Here is a 16,444-nt window from a genome sequence, read left to right as displayed (position 1 = left end):
ACTCCTAGCGATGTGTTCCCAGAAAGAGGATGGCGTCTCTGGTGATAAGATGAGACCGCCAGGCCCTTTGAATCTCGGCCGTTTGTGGCTTCATTTCTTATTATCGTCCGCTCCTTCAGGGTCCCATCAGAGCACGATGCTGAAAGAAAACGATGTAAATACCATCATATACCTTGTCTTTTGTCCCAATAATCTGGGTGTAGCATGACACAAGTTTCCAGACGGTGTCGATTTTCGTTATCCCCGTTACCACTCCCTCCCAGTAATCTGTCTGCCACTAAACTTTATCTGCTTCCATTTCCAAGTTCCTCGTGCAACATACTTGAACTTATTCCTCAACCACCGTGTTCATTACATCAAGTCAGTTTTATTGCAACAATGTTATGATACTATTAATTTAATAGTTCACCCTGGAGAAATATCCCCTCAGCTCTGTCTTCCTGCTACCAGGTTCTTCTCACCCCTCAGGCCGCCCTGCATACCCAGGACAAGGAACATGACAATTGAACAGCCTACCTCCGTCCCCTCGCGTATGCACTTCAATTGATATAGACATGAATCTTTTATTTTCTGACTTCTCAAGCCCTCTAATGTGGGTTTTTTTCAGTTCGGGTTTCTTTCCCAGTCTGATATCTGCAGCGTCTACAACATATGCAGGTTATGCAAATTCTCTCCAAAGCTTTATGGGATCAATTTATTTGGGGGGGGGGTCTATTGTTTAAGGGCTCTGCCAAACAGGTTTGTGAATTATTGTGCACTCGCGGCCTTCTAAAACTCCGGCCAGGGTCAAGCAGCCATTGTTCAATCAAGCACAGTCCTGGTGGTTTTCAAAGGCTTGTGAATACAGGTGTATTAGACCAGTAGTAAAACCTGACAATTGCTCCTCATGCTCTCAACATGCTCTTTACTTGTGTGTGTTTTTGACTGTTTGCAGGTGTGGCGAGTTGAAGCAGGGATTTGGAAATTCTTCCAAATGAGGTTACATCGGGAAAAGGGAAAAGTCTGCCGATTGCCCTACCATTTCCTCATGTTCCGTTGTGCTTATAGGTTTTAAATTAAATTTGGTGAGAGCACAACTGATTGGAAGGTTAAATAACTCTTGTCTGATATCACGTCGGTGTATTGCTTCAGTGTCATATATTGTCGGCCTCCACAACGTAGAATGGGACAAATAAGTTCCTACAGATGGTTTCTAGATTTGTTAGCGTGAGAGAGACATGGAATACAGAGAAAGGGGGGAGAGATAGAAGAGTAGAGAGGTTTAGGTGCGTCTGGGACACGGTGTGTGAGGCTCTCGTAAACAGCCTTCGACAGTTTGGCCTGGACTGGCCAGTTTATAATGAAGTATAGAGCTTTTGGAAACGTTTCTGCCCGTTAAACGGGTACCTCAGAACAGTCTTTTTATTTCTTGTTAAAATGGTTGTGTTTTAGGTGGGTTTATTTCAAACTTAAGCGAGAAAGAGGAAGGTTGGAGGTCTGGCTGCAAAGATAATGTTCTGGTCTATCTTGTCAACTCATTGAGGTGTGGGCAAGTATGCACGTAGACCTACTAACTGACATCGCGCGTACATTACTCACTGTTCCTCAGTGATGTGTGCTGGCTGTCTCTCCAAGCTCCTGTGAGTTTGGAAGACGACGAAACCACATGAGACAATAGTAAGATTGAGACCTTGTGAAATAGTCTGTTACACTGATAAATTGACTTAACACTATATAAAATCTTGGTCTGTTGCTTATCTGTAGTTACTTAGTCCCAGGCTATTGCGTTAGAGTTTCGGGACGCGATTAATTCTGACGGTGAACAACAACCTTGGCTCTGTAACATGTTAAGACCGACCCCCAAGCGGTAAATACCCTTGATAACGTATTAGATACAATGAAAGATAACGGGTACTGGAGGGGAAATTTGTGAAATCATGCACATTCAGCAAGTGATTTATTCTCTTTTGCTTGCTATTACCCTACAACTTTTTATTTCGCCGCCTTTCCCCAGGAGGGTCGGAATGATCCTTCTGAGACGTTACATCTCATGATATCATATGTGTCTTATATGATCCGTGATCACAAATTACTTAAACTCAAGACTAAATACCGCTGAGACAATCACCACTATAGTATCTCTGCCTATGACTTTAAAAATATGACTTTTTTCTTACCTTTAGTTCTTGTTTTTCTGGGTTTAATTGCTTGATTCCCTGGACATCTTAGACGTGACATAGTTGCTGTCTACTCTCGTGCTTGTAGCGATGTGTACAATACAAAATGTGGTGATAAATGTATGCGGGGCTTGTAGGCTAACACTAACACAACTGGACGGATGAATGACACTATCCGCCCCTGTTAAGCTGATTGGAACGTCTCATCTACAGGAGTCAACAAACTGGATACAGGGCTTGGGCAACTTGGGCATGGTGAGGCGGTCGAACGTTGGGTCGTGATACAGTGCTGACGGTGATCCGTAATGGATATAGAGGCACGCCACAACATTGTATCTATTGTGAGTCCGTTATATCTCGATATTATCTATATTATTGTTAGTTCATATTTATTTATGTTATTATTTTTTTATTTTTTTTTAATTTATTTTATATGTATATTTTTACTATTTTTGTTTATTTTTTTGTCTTTTTTTTTATTTTTATTTTTTTTTTGTTTTTTATTTTTATTTATCGATTTTTTTGTCTGAGCTATGGTTATACAGTACATATACCTGCCCAACCACTAGCCATGGTGCCGAAGATATAATGCCACTCCTACCGGGGAGAGGGAGGAGAGGTTGAGAAGCGGATTACCATGTAAAATAATAAAGTTGAGGGCAGTGTAGGGCAGGCTCCCCTATGGATCTATGGATTGCTCATACTACATGAGAACAAGATGAATGGACCAGGGCCCTACTGAGTGTGCACCATTGCCCACTACTAGGACAGCCAACTGCCCTATGGCTTTTTTGTTCTGCGCCGACCTAAAGAAAGGCGCTTTTATTTTATACCCGAGCGACCAGTCAAAGTGCATTCCTGGCTACTCTGGTTTGCTTTCGTTTGGAATTTCTAACTGTGCGTCGTCTGTGGACTTGGGTCTCTCCGCGCCATTCTCTTTCTGACTGCCGGTAACCGCCTCCAGGTGCAGATACGACTCCAGATGTGGAAGGGTCCTGGGTTGGCAGTGGTACTACGTGGTCTTGCGGGGTTTGTAGGCTGGGTTGGACATATATGTAAATTCTCAGGTCTAAAACGAGTTGGAGGTTGAACTGTGTATCCGTTCGGACTTTAGTTCGTTCTTTTCGTGCCGTCTTTGTGCAGCCTCGAACGGTCACGCGCTAATAAAATATTATTCCTGCATCGGACACTCACATCATGGGTGTTTCTCATACTTGAACTTATTTCAACCACGTGTTCATTACATTCAAGTCATTTATAACAATGTAATGAGTCATATTATTACTAATAGTTACCTGGAGAAATACCCATCTGTTTCTGTAAGGTTCTCACTAGGACCTGATAACGAGAAAGGAACATACAATCTGAACAGGTATGAKAATTTGCATGAATATTTATTTTATGACTTCTCAAAGCCCTCTAATGTGGTTTTACAGCTTTCTGATATCTCAACACTTGGCAGGTTCGATGCAAATTCTCTCCAAAGCTTTTGGGATCAGATTTATTTTTTTGGGGGGGTCTATTGTTAAGCTCTGCAAACAGGTTTGTGAATTAGTAGCCTCGGCTATAACTCCAGGGTCAAGCAGCCATTGTTCAATGGGCACCCAGTCCTGGTGGTTTTCAATAGGCTGGATACAGGTGTTAAGACCAGTAGTAAAAAATGACAATGCTCTCCTATCTCACATGCTCTTTACTTGTGCTGCTGTTGCAGGTGTGGGGTGAAGCAGGATTTGGACAATTCTTCCAAATGAGGTCAGGGAAAAAGGGAAAAGTCTGCCACTCCATTTCCTCATGTTCCTTGTGTTAAGGTTATTATTGAGAGCACACGAGGAGGGTATACTGCTTTTGATTCAGGTGATTGCTCAGTGCAAACGCCAAACGGAGAAATAACTACAGGTTTGTGTTAYCCATTACATAATWAGCGTGTACTTTGAGTCTCGTAAAAGGACATTTCATGAGATAAGGTAGTTTCGTTAAAACAGTACCTCAAACAGTCTTTCTGTTTTGGCGTTAATGTTACATCAAGTCGATTTATGTTCTCCTACTAAGTGCATTGAGCACCTTAGACCTACCTAAACCTGAACATGCCACGTACATTACTCACCTGCCTCTGTGATGTGTTGCTGTCTTTTCCAAGCTTCCGTGAGTTGGAAGAGACGAAAATCCCACATGAGACAATAAGGAAGATTTAAAGACTGTGAAATAAGTCTTGTACACTATAAATTGACTAACACTGTATATAAAATCTTGGTCTTGTCTCTTATCTGTCCAGTAACCTTAGGCCCAGGCTATTGCGTTAGAGTTTCGGGACGCCGATTAATTCTGACGTTGAACAACAACCTGGCTACTGTTTAACAATAGTACAAACAGCACACCAATGCGGATACATTACACCTTATATAAACGTATTAGCAACAATGAAAGATAAGCGAGGTAAATGGAGGGAAATGTGTGAAATCCATGACATGCAGTTCAGCCAAGTGCATTTTTTATTCTTTGTTTACTTCCTTTCCCTCCCAGGAGGGTCCGAATGTCTTCTGAGAAATTCATTCTTTCATATTTGTCTTATAGATTCCAAGTGTCGATCACAACATTACATTAAACTCAGCACTACTAATACCACGGACATGACATATAGTATTGTTATTACTTAAAAATGACGTTTCTGACCTTTAGTGTCTTTTTCCCTGGACACGAACATGAGTTGTGATGTCTACTCTCCTTTCAATGTGTACACAAAATGTGTAAAATGTATCGGCTTTACTAACACTGAAGGAGAATGACACTTCCCGCCCCTTAAGCTGATTGCGCATCTACTCAAAAACTGGATATACATTGGCAACTGGGCATGGCAGTCAAGCGTTGCTCGTTACAAACTTCCGTAGTATAAGCCACATTGTAGCCACTGGAACCGTATAACAGAGTCAAATATATACTAAACAAAAATAAATAACATGCAGCAGCGAATTTAAACGATTTTGCTGAGTTACAGTACATATAAGCCAATCAGTGAATTAAAATAAATAAATTAGGCCCTGATCTATGGATTTTATATGACTGGGCAGGGCACAGCCATTGAGACTGACTTTTTCCCCACAAAAGGGCTTTATTATAGACAGAAATATTCCTCCTGTCCGGGTGGCTTGTCCAGACGACCCGCAGGTGAGAAACCAGATGTGGAGGTCCTGGGTTGGCGTGGTTACACGTGTCTGCGTTGTGAGGCTGGTTGGACATAATGTCAAATTTCACTAAAAAACGACGTTGGAGGTGACTGGTATCGACTTATATTTTTGTTCAGTATAATATAAAACATGTTTCAGGGTGTGACATTATGCAGAGGGATACTGTAAAAACAAAATACATGTTTGCGTATGCCTGTGAATGAGGCAAGCTCAACAAACGTCAAATGTCAGCTAGTGTGCACTGCAGGAGTCTCACATGCTGACCAGACCGGACACGTCGCGTGCGCGAGCATCGCAAAATAAATTTAGAAATCCATGTTATTCAATTATTGCACCCACACTGCTCGTGCCAAGGGCTAAAATAGAAGTCGTTCCTATTTCTGACGCAGATCGCGATGAAAGTCATCTCCTCATTGGTTTATAGAAGCAGGTACCCACGTGCCATCTCCTCATTGGTTATACCCACGTGGGTGACTGAAAGACGAACTTTGTTGCCGGTTGTCGTGGTAATACAATAAAAGTTTAGATGGATCACCATATAAGTTCAAAGATGAAAAAGCCTGGAAGGAGGAGAGATGACTAGAAACGATTCGGTTGGCCGTTTTATGTGTGGATTAATTGTCGGAGTAGAGGTCCTTGTGCATTTCAGGTAAAATAACAATTCAATGTTTATATCCCAGGACAAATTAGCTAGCAACAGCAAGCTAGCTAAATAGGACAAATTAACGTTAGCTAGCAAGTGCAAGCTAGCTAGCTAAATTGCCATACATGTTTAATGCTTTTCGACCTGTCCCCAAATTAATGTCATTGGTTCAGAGTTTGTTTTGATATTTTAACCTGCGTGTCGTGATCGCGTTTGGTGTGGGGGGGCAAAATACATTTATGCACGATAGCGCACGATGGCGCACGTGCACAGCCGGTTTGGGTTCCGTGTCATGCACATGACAGCATTAAACAGCAAGGTTGCAGTATTGTTCACACTCTGAAAACACGAGCAGATCATGTTATACAGACACACAGAAAATGAATAACAATCGAATGTTATTTGTCATGGAATAAAAGTTGCAGTGAAATGCTTGTGTGCTGGTGTAACAGTATAGCTTCTGTCCCTCTCCCCTTCCTGGGCTCGAACCAGGGACCCTCTGCACACGTCAACAAAAGCCACCCTCGAAGCATCGTTACCCATCGCTTCACAAAAGCTGAGGCCCTTGCAGAGCAAGGGGAACAACTACTTCAAGGTTTCAGAGCGAGTGACGTCTCCCATTGAAACGCTATTAGCGCGCACCCCGCTAGCCAATTCACATCGGTTACACTCACCCCCCTTTTGACCTCCTTTTCCGCAGCAACCAGTGATCCGGGTCACGGCACCAATGTAACAGTATAGCTTCCGTCCCTCTCCTCGCCCCTTCCTGGGCTTGAACCAGGGACCCTCTGCACACATTGACAACAGCCACCCTCGAAGCATCGTTACCCATCGCTTCACAAAAGCCGCGGCCCTTGCAGAGCAACTACTTCAAGGTCTCAGAGTGAGTGACGTCACCGATTGAAACGCTATTAGCGCGCACCCTGTTAACTAGCTAGCCATTTCACATTGGTTACACTGGCTCCCTCGACATTGAAGTTCGATAATCAATCATCAATTTATTTTTTACCTTTATTAAACTTGAAAATTCTTATTTTCAATGATGGCCTAGGAACAGTGGGTTAACTGCCTTGTTCAGGGGCAGAACGACAGATGTTTACCTTGTCAGCTCTGGGATTCGATCTTGCAACCTTTTGCAAGTCCACTAGACTACCTGCTGCCACGCCCCGCCCCGCCCCGCTCCGGCATCAATATCAATAATAAGAGTCAAATAAAAAAATGACAAGTAATAGAAGAGGTAATACACATAGTAATATGGATGAGTTGTATGATCTTCCCCACCAGCAAGATTGTTAGACTGGTTAAACCAGACTGAATGCTGAACTCACCAGTGAAGTGAAACAATTGACAATGGTGAGTGCAGCGTTCAGTATGATTTAACCAGGCTACAAGATGGTGGACACATTATTGAAATAACTGTGAGGAATGCTTGACACTGGGAGCATGTCAATACATTAATCAGGTTTGTGTTCATTGGGCACCACACAGAAGAAAACAGACAAACTACTTGGAGTTCTCCAATAAGAAACACTTATTTTCATATTCCGTTGTAAAACGTTTTCTGTTGCATGCCCTAATGAACACAATCCAGGTGCCATTTTACCTTGGAAACTCTAGGCAAGTCCCCACATCTTCTGTAATCTCCTACAGAAATCTATCTCCAGGCATTCCTGGAACTCATCGTCACAGTCGTCTTTATCACAGTTACAAGTGGCATAGCAACAGTTGTGCTGGTTACAGAACTTGGTCATGGATGGGTTGTCGATGTCAACTTGTAGAGTAGACAAAAGAGATGGCCATTAGATCAAGGCTCACAAATATTCAATGCAATATGTAATATGACAGGTGTAATCAAATCAAATCAAATTTTATTTGTCACATGCGCCGAAAACAACAGGTGTAGACCTTAGCGTGAAATGCTAACTTACAAGCCAACAATGCAGTTTCAAGAAAATAGAGTTAAGAAAATATTTACCAAAGTAAAAATAAATAAAAAAGTACCACAATAAATAACAATAAAATGAGGCTATATACATAGCGGTAGCTGAATCTAATGTGTAGGGGTGAAGTGAACTATGTATAGATAATAAACAGGTGAGTACCCAGCAGTGTAAAAACAAGAGAGGGGGGGGGGGGGGGGGGGGGGGTGGGTGGGAGGGGGGGGTCAATGCATAATAAGTATCCTGGATGGCGCATTTTTGAGGTATTTAATTTGTCAGCAGTATAGGTATATGGCTTAGGGGTAGAAGTGCATCGGAGGAATTTTGGACTAGATGGCCATCGAGTAACCGCATGCCGTGCGGTAGCTGGAGAGAACAGTCTATTACTTGCGGTGACTGGAGTCCTTTGACAATTTTTAGGGCTTCTGCCAAGTCACGTTGCTCACTGGCCGGTTTTTCTGTTATTTTGTATGTGGTTGTGACGTTCATCAGTGGGCGTGAGTTTTGGTGGGTAGTCACCTGCAACTGTTATGTGTTTTGCTATGTTTTGTTAATGGGTGATCCTGATATGGTTCTCCAATCTAGAGTGCCAAGAGTGGTTTTTCAATTTCCTCTGATGGAGGACCATATTTGAAGTGAAGGTGTTGTCTTCGCACATTAGATTGCTTGTGGGTTGGTTGTCTACACTGTGTTCCTGTGTTTGTCGGCCATCACGCGGGTACTGGTTTCCTGGTTTGTTTGTTCGTTGGGTTTTTGTGTAACGTCCTTAGTTTTCCCCCTGTTCGTCTGGCGTTCTCTCGTCGTGTTTCATGTAACGTATCTTACGTGTCAAGTAGTCAGTTCTACAGTCGTTTCTCTGCTTTGTATTTGTATCTTTTCAGTGGTTCTATCGTGTTTTCGGTATGTTGTCTATAATAAATCACCATGTAATCTATAAAATAACACAATGCTTTGCGCCTTGGTACCAATCTTTCACCACCAAAGAACGATCGTATACATCTTCCTCTGACACCGCCTAGTACAGTATATTAGTTCCTGGATGGGCAGGAAGCTTGGCCCAGTGATGTACTGGGCTGTACGCACTACCCTCTGTAGCGCCTTATGGTCGGATGCCAGGCAGTTGCCATACCAGGCGGTGATGCAACCAGTCAGGATGCTCTCGATGGTGCAGCTGTAGAACTTTTTGAGATCTGGGGACCCATGCCAACTCTTTTAAGTCTCCTGAGAGGGAAAAGGGTTGTCGTGCCCTCTTCAACAACTTTCTTGGTGTGTTTGGACCATGATAGTTTGTTGGTGATGTGGACACCAAGTAACTTAAATTCTCTGACCGGCTCCACTACAGCCCTGTCAATTTTGAATGGGGGTGTGTTCGGCCTTCCTTTTCCTGTAGTCTATGATCTTCTCCTTTGTCTTGCTCACATTGAGGGAGAGGTTTGTTATCCTGGCACCCGAGCATAGTGCCAGGTCTCTGATCTTCCTCCCTATAGGCTTGGGTCTCATCGTTGTGTTGATCAGGCCTCCACCGTTGTGTCGTCAAGCAACTTATGATGTTTGTTGGATTCGTGCCATGGCCATTGCGTCATGGGTGAACAGGGAGTACAGGAGGGGACTAAGAACGCACCCCTGAGGGGATTCCGTGTTGAGGATCAGCGTGGCAGATGTGTCGTTGCCTACCCTTACCACCTGGGGGCGGCCSTTCAGGAAGTCCAGGATCCAGTTGAAGAGGGAGGTGTTTATTCCCAGGGTCCCCAGATAACATTCCTATAAAGAGTAGTCTTCATTCCCTAAGTTATAGACCTCACCAGACACGCCATCAGGGGGAGTTGTATGATCTTCCCCACCAGCAACATTGTTAGCCTGGTTAAACCAGACTGAATGCTGAACTCACCAGTGAAGTGAAACAATTGACAATGGTGAGCGCGGCATTCAGTATGATTTAACTAGGCTACAAGATGGTGGACACATTATTGAATTAACTGTGAGGAATGCTTGAGTCAAGTCCTGCTCTGTGTTCAACACTGGGAGCATGTCAATACATGAATCAGGGTGGTGTTCATTGGGCAACACATGGAAGACAACAGACTGAAACAGGATGGAAGAAAACAGACTGAAACTGACAGGAACTACAATAAGAAACACTAATTGTTGTGTTCCGTTGTAAAACGTTTTCTGTTGCATGCCCTAATGAATACAACCCAGTTGCCATCTTACCTTGGACACTCTGGGCCAGTCCCAACATCTTCTGTAATCTCCTACAGATGGTCTCCAGGCATTTCTGGAATCATCGTCACAGTCGTGTTCATCACAGTTACAGGTGTCATAGAAACGGTCGTGCTGGTTACAGCACTTGGTCAAGGACGGGATGCCGATGTCAAACTGTAGAGTAGACAAAAGAGTTGACCATTAGATCAATGCTCACAAATATTCATTGCAATATATAATATGACAGGTCTTACAACATTCCTATAAACAGTAGTCTTCATTCTCTACGTTCTTGACCTCATCTGAATCTGGTAATGAATGGTGTGGCTGTTAAACAAGTAGAGGACACTAAATTACTTGGTGTTACCTTATATTGTAAACTGTCATGGTCAAAACATATAGATTCAATGGTTGTAAAGATGGGGAGAGGTCTGTCTGTAATAAAGAGATGCTCTACTTTTTTGACACCACACTCCACAAAGCAAATCCTGCAGGCTGTAGTTTTATCTTATCTTGATTATTGTCCAGTCATATGGTCAAGTGCTGCAAGGAAAGACCTAGTTAAGCTGCAGCTGGCCCAGAACACAGCAGGATGTCTTGCTCTTCATTGTAATCAGAGGGCTAATATTCATACTATGCATGGCAGTCTCTCTTGGCTAAGAGTTGTGGAAAGACTGACTGCGTCACTTCTTATTTTTATAAGAAACGTTATTGTGTTGGAAATTCCAAATTGTTGGCGTAATCAACTTACACACAGCACTGACAAACACACACTTACCCCACCAGACATGCCACCAGGGGTATTTTCACAGTCCCCAGGTCCAGAACAAATTCAAGGAAACGTACAGTACTATACAGAGCCATGAGTGCATGGAACTCCCTTCCATCTTATATAGAGCAAGAGAACAGAAAACCTGGTTTCAAACAACAAATAAAGCAACACCTCATGGCACAACACCTCTCCCCATGTGACCTACTTGTGTGTATGTACCAACATGCATGTGTAACTGATAGATGCATACACACACACATGACATGTTAATGTTCTTAAATGAATGTAAATTGTAAAGTATTTTGTCTGTAATGTCTTTTTCGTTATGTGTCGGAACCCAGTAAGTCTAGCTGTCGCCATTGGTGTTGGCTAAAGGGGATCCTAATAAATGTAAAAAGCTCATCAAAATTCCTGGTCCTGAAGAGCCACAGCTGTAGCTATACACTATAGTGTGTGCAGGCTGGGACAACAGCCTGCACACACTGCGCCCCCCACAGGACTAATAGGGAAGACCCCTGCTATAGATCAAAGTCATACATGACACTAGCTCACCTGGAATTCAAACAGGGGCGTCCCACATCCATTGGGAGGGGATGGTTTGTAACCAGGCCGGGCTTCTAGTTTGTAACCTGCAAGGCATCAGCAAAGGTAGACGTCTTCTGAGTTCTCCCACCTTCTTTTATCTTGTTGAAAGAGTTAACCTGTTCAGAGAGAATACAGATGGTGTTGGGGGTCACACTGTACCAGTTTAATGTTTACAACCCAAGATACAGTAAAGTGGTGCTTATCTTTTTTGTCTGTAGATCATAATCACTTTCAACGGTGCTTTTGAGTAAATGGCTTATCCACATAACATAAGCAATGAGCAAAGTAGTTATTACCATGTTTTTTCCCACTACAAACAAGTATTGGGGTGTGTGTGCGTGTGCGTGTGCGTGTGCGTGCGTGTGCGTGCGGGCAGCCCGAGGGAGAGACTTTACCATCAATGCATTCGTAGTGACACATTCCATCGTGTCCTCCAAGTAAGTCCGGAGCCACGTTTCGTAGTGACACATTCCATCGTGTCCTCCAAGTAAGTCCGGAGCCACGTTTCGTAGTGACACATCCATCGTGTCCTCCAAGTAAGTCCGGAGCCCACGTTTCGTAGTGACACATTTTCATCGTGTTCCTCCAAGTAAGTCCGGAGCCACGTTCGTAGTGACACCATTCCATCGTTGTCCTCCAAGTAAGTCCGGAGCCACGTTTCGTAGTGACACATTCCATCGTGTCCTCCAAGTAAGTCCGGAGCCACGTTTCGTAGTGACACATTCCATCGTGTCCTCCAAGTAAGTTCCGGAGCCAACGTTTCGTAGTGACACATTCCATCGTGTCTCCAAGTTAAGTCCGGAGCCACGTTTCGTAGTGACACATTCCACGTGTCCTCCAAGTAAGTCCGGAGCCACCTTTCGTAGTGACACATTCCATCGTGGTCCTCCAACGTAAGTCCAAGCCAACGTTGAAGTTATTTTTTTTATGTTATTAGATCTTATTGAGGTATTTACATTCCATTTACATTTTAGTCATTTAGCAGACGCTCTTATCCAGAGCGACTTACAGTAGAGTGCATACATTTTATTACATTTTTACATACTGAGACAAGGATATCCCTACCGGCCAAGAGGCAGACGCTCTTATCCAGAGCGACTTACAGTAGAGTGCACACATTTTATTACATTTTTACATACTGAGACAAGGATCCCTACCCCTACCGGCCAAACCCCTCCTAACCCGGACGACGCTATGCCAATTGTGCGTCGCCCCACGGATCTCCCGGTTGCGGCCGGCGGCGACAGAGCCTGGGCGCGAACCCAGCCCAGCCTGGGCGCAAACCCAGAGACTCTGGTGGCGCAGCTAGCACTGCGATGCAGTGCCCTAGACCACTGCGCCACCCGGGAGATATTTGTCAATGTTATGGATTCCATTGCGAATGGTTTTTAAAGTAATTCGCCAGCCCGGTGTTTCTGGTTCAGGTTCCTTACTGCATGAATATACAGTCGTGGCCAAAAGTTTTGAGAATGACACAAATATTAATTTCCAACAGAGTTCGCTGCTTCAGTGTCTTTAGATATTTGTGTCAGATGTTTACTATGGAATACTGAAGTAATATTACAAGCATTTCATAAGTGTCAAAGGCTTTTATTGACAATTACATGAAATTGATGCAAAGAGTCAATATTTGCAGTGTTTACCCTTCCTTTTCAAGACCTCTGCAATCTGCCCTGGCATGCTATCAATTAACTTCTGGCCACATTCTGACTGATGGCAGCCCATTCTTGCAGAATTTTGTGGGGGTTTTGTTTGTCCACCCGCCTCTTGAAGGATTGACCACAAGTTCTCAATGGGATTAAGGTCTGGGGAGTTTCCTGGCCATGGACCCAAAATATCTATGTTTTGTTCCCCAAGCCACTTAGTTATCACTTTTGCCTTGTGGCAAGGTGCTCCATCATGCTGGAAAAGGCATTGTTCGTCACCAAACTGTTCCTGGATGGTTGCGGGGAAAAGTTGCTCTCGGAGGATGTGTTGGTACCATTCWTTATTCATGGCTGTGTTCTTAGACAATATTGTGAGTGAGCCCGCTCCCTTGGCTGAGAAGCAACCCCACACATGAATGGTCTCAGGATGCTTTACTGTTGGCATGACACAGGACTGATGGTAGCGCTCACCTTGTCTTCTCCGGACAAGCTTTTTTCCAGATGCCCCAAACAATCGGAAAGGGGATTCATCAGAGAAAATGACTTTACGCCAGTCCTCAGCAGTCCAATCCCTGTACCTTTTGCAGAATATCAGTCTGTCCCTGATGTTTTTCCTGGWGAGAAGTGGCTTCTTTGCTGCCCTTCTTGACACCAGGCCATCCTCCAAAAGTCTTCGCCTCACTGTGCGTGCAGATGCACTCATACCTGCCTGCTGCCATTCCTGAGAAAGCTCTGTACTGGTAGTGCCCCGATCCCGCTGCTGAATCAACTTTAGGAGACGGTCCTGGCGCTTGCTGGACTTTCTTGGGTGCCCTGAAGCCTTCTTCACAACAATTGAACTGCTCTCCTTGAAGTTCTTGATYATCCGATAAATGGTTGATTTAGGTGCAATCTTACTGGCACCAATATCCTTGCCTGTGAAACCCTTTTTGTGCAAAGCAATGACGACGGCAAGTGTTTCCTTGCATGGAACCATGGTTGACAGAGGAAGAACAATGATTCCAAGCACCACCCTCCTTTTGAAGCTTCCAGTCTGTTATTCGAACTCAATCAGCATGACAGAGTGGTCTCCAGCCTTGTCCTCGTCACACCTGTGTTAAGGAGAGAATCACTGACATGATGTCAGCTGGTCCTTTTGTGGCAGGGCTAAAATGCAGTGGAAATGTTTTTGGGGGATTCAGTTCATTTGCATGGCAAAGAGGGACTTTGCAATTAATTGCAATTCATCTGATCACTCTTCATATCAGTGCTTAGTTGTGGCCGAGTTTTCTGGTACGCGGTACCGGAACCTCAATTTTGGGGTTGAATTGCGTACCAGCTCCTATATAAAACAAGTAGAATATCACCGGCCCAGATTCACAGTGAGCTAAAAAAAAAAAATTGATCAAAGCGAAATGAAAGCGGGATCGGCATTTCTCGATTCTGCTATGTTCAAGTTTATTTGCCACTAGTCTGTGATTCTATGCGTGACAGTAGGCTAGCAGTGTTCGAGACTGTGCGGATTGAAAATGCGTCAGCGTGAATGGCATGATGCGCTGTTCCAAATTGCCAAATTAGGTGTTGTAAGGTCATGAAAAGTAATGGAAATGTTTGTTAACATAGTTCATGAAGGCACACTTAAATATTATCAATCACTTAAAAATCMATATATCAGCCATCATTGGAATGACACTTCAGCGCATGTCTATGTGTGCTGTTTATGTGCCAGTGGGCCGTTGCCGGAGAAGAGAGAGCGCGACATTTCAGCAGCAGATATAAAATAATAACTAGATAGCCAATTCAAAACATAACTTGTAGCRGTTATCTCGCTAGTAAAATATAGCTAACTATCYTTCATGTTGTTTTCGCRTTTCCAAAGGCACTGTAGATAGCCTAAATAAATATGCACCGTTGGAAAGCTGGGATTCCCGTCTGTTAAAAAGCAGCCATGTAATTGTGGCAACATAAAACACATTCTAAMAATAGCCTAATTMACAATGAACTTTCTGTGAGAATTGAGGCTATTRTGAGGGCAAAATGTTTTTTACACTCAGTGTATATATAMASARYTSTKWWWWMAMAMKMRTRTCTSWYYWTWRKRRWTKRKRATYTSRCRSWMWRWRWMWYWYWYWKTCMCYKAAYYYYAKWCTSYSAKAAKKCRCTRRRRSCMKWWWTRMRMMTGTSTKTYTYRWSWSARYTYTYTGTYWKWSWMAMAMWRWCACACACACACACACACATACACMACATGTTAATGTTTTTAACTTTATGTAAATTATAAAGTATTTTGTCTGTAATGTCTTTTTCGTTATGGATCTTGGCCAAAACCCTCCCTCCGCTAATTTAGCCAGTGTCTATCATGGCCAAAAAGCATTTTTTTAAACGATACAAACCATTTAGATTTTGTGGCTGTTGAATCTAGTGGAAACCGTTAATCGTCCACACAGGGMCTTGAAAACCCCTMCACCAGTTAAAGCAGCAGTCGAAACAATAACAAAGCGGTTGTCAGTAAAACGCTGAGGGATGGAGCTTGAGGAATGTAACCTCTCTCTAAATCATAGACAGAGCTATGGATGCAAGGACTGATCAGCCATTATATCAACATTATAGTTRAAACCATGTTTTGAGGCTGCAGTAGGCTATTTGTTTAACATTTTCTTTGTTTACAAACATTGCAGTAAAACAAGCTTATAATTGGGGTTTTGATGTTGTATGCCAGTTGAACTKAGTTCATGATGCATTTATAAATTATAGCCTATTCTTCAAGAATCAATGTGTGCATATCWTTAATTTATAAGTTTTAAAAAATTATGTAACTGCTGATTGTCACTTTATGCACAATCCTGATTTGTCCAAATAAACAACAAAAAAACAAAACCAGAAACTACTGGGAGGATTGATTATATGTAAGTGTTCATCTACTAAACCCTGTTGTGTAAACTCCCTCTTCATCTCTGTAGTCTGGTCTCCTTCACCACCAGCAGTTACCATACCCGGTCTGATGGGCGGTTGCTACTTTAAKATTTTTATTTTATTTAACTAGGCAAGTCAGTTAAGAACAATTTCTTATTTACAATGACGGCCTAGGAACAGTGAGTTAACTACCTTGTTCAGGGCCAGAACGACAGATTTTTACCCTTGTCAACTCGGGGATTCAATCTAGCAACCTTTCGGGTACTGGCCCAACGCTCTAACCACTAGGCTACCTACTTTAAGTCCCCAGGACATTTGCAGTATTAAGCAAGACTGCCTTCTCGTCTTGTGCACCAGAGGCATGGTATAGTCTACAATGCATACTTCATCTAGATATGTTAGTGCCACTGAATGAATTTAAAATGTTGA

The 16,444-nt window shown here is 43.1% G+C and overlaps 1 pseudogene; it reads right to left on the bottom strand.

The window, feature by feature from the left end:
- Positions 1 to 9,882: 9,882 nt before the first annotated feature.
- Positions 9,883 to 13,205, bottom strand: LOC139025444 (group XIIA secretory phospholipase A2-like; annotated as a pseudogene).
- Between the last annotated feature and the right edge of the window lie 3,239 nt (positions 13,206 to 16,444).

Source organism: Salvelinus sp. IW2-2015, unplaced genomic scaffold (assembly GCF_002910315.2).
Source record: "Salvelinus sp. IW2-2015 unplaced genomic scaffold, ASM291031v2 Un_scaffold2685, whole genome shotgun sequence".
Lineage (NCBI taxonomy): Eukaryota > Metazoa > Chordata > Actinopteri > Salmoniformes > Salmonidae > Salvelinus > Salvelinus sp. IW2-2015.
This window is presented reverse-complemented; position numbering and strand designations above follow the sequence as displayed.